At 41.5% G+C, this 1,214-nt stretch overlaps 1 protein-coding gene across 1 annotated transcript in view; it reads left to right on the forward strand.

Annotated features, from left to right (window-relative positions):
* Positions 1–1,214, forward strand: part of LOC101301297 — a 3,356-nt gene that overhangs the window by 783 nt on the left and 1,359 nt on the right. The gene's annotated exons all lie outside the window — the stretch shown is intronic.

Consider the following 1,214-nt stretch of genomic DNA (forward strand, 5'->3'; position numbering starts at 1 on the left):
AATATTGTCTCATCAAAGTGACAATCCGCAATTTAGCGGTGAATGAGATCGCCTGACAAGGTTCCTACATATGCGGATTATAGGTGGAGGTTCATATCCAACCTAAACTTATTCATCTCAAATGACCCATCATTGTACACAGTGGCAATGTGATTTGGCACCTAGAAATAACATCTAGCTGAGCTCAAGGATTGGAGATCCGTTTCAATCCTGCCGGGCTCAAGGATTGCAATTTCGTGTCAATCCTGGTACACAGTCACGAGCTGTAGTACAACTAAATTCAATGATGGTGGGTCGTAGATGAATAGTAAAGCTGCATCCAAATATTGCATAGCCCCAAGACGCAATAGAAAGAGTGGTGCGCATCAATAATGTTCGAGCGACAAGCTAAAGTTGCTTGGTCGTAGCCTCGGTGAGACCATATTGCGTGTGAACATGGGGTACATGACACTTCAACTTACATCCCGATGAACTTCTTTAAAGAATGGGTAGTGATCCCGTAGAAGTATAAGCAGCATAAGCAGTAGATAATAATGTAACACGTGACCAGTGTGCTAACACTTCAACCAACACCATAAAGCATAAAAGGTGTCCGCAAGTTGGTTGTATCTATCTACATAATTTTATGTAAGAATAGAATGTTCACTTTTGTGTTATTTAGCATAGGAGGGTCTCACTCCTAATTTAGCTAAAGAATAGGCTTTCAAAACGAGCAATGAGCATTGCAGGGGGCCAATGCGACATCGAGGAAAGGCCGATGCACCTCAATTGCTTGAGGAATTGACCGGACGACCTCCAAAAAGTTGGAGTCGTGTTCGGGTGACGTCAATGTCCCCCGGGTCACCACCATGCTTCATGGTGATGCTAGGTCTCGAATGTCTTCGTTTTGAGCGGAAGAATGGATGTCCATGAGAATTTCTCAAAATTTGGATCATTATATCTCTTCCAAGTTGACCAATTTAGTCAAACCAAAGCCTATATGAGTCAGTGTCCCAAATATCATGTTTGGCGACAACATGGGATTCGATATTCGAATCATAGTGACATACAGTCCACTAGATTGACTCATGAATTTCTCCAAGATGCGCTTCAGTCCGCATTCATGAGAAGGTATACACAAAAGAATTCTTGTTCATTCTCACAATGTGTTTTTAAATGTAAAAACCATTAAGCATGAATGTCTTTAAAGCTTCAACATGGTTCCTTAGAATGTT

This window comes from Fragaria vesca, linkage group LG5 (genome assembly GCF_000184155.1).
Source record: "Fragaria vesca subsp. vesca linkage group LG5, FraVesHawaii_1.0, whole genome shotgun sequence".
Lineage (NCBI taxonomy): Eukaryota > Viridiplantae > Streptophyta > Magnoliopsida > Rosales > Rosaceae > Fragaria > Fragaria vesca.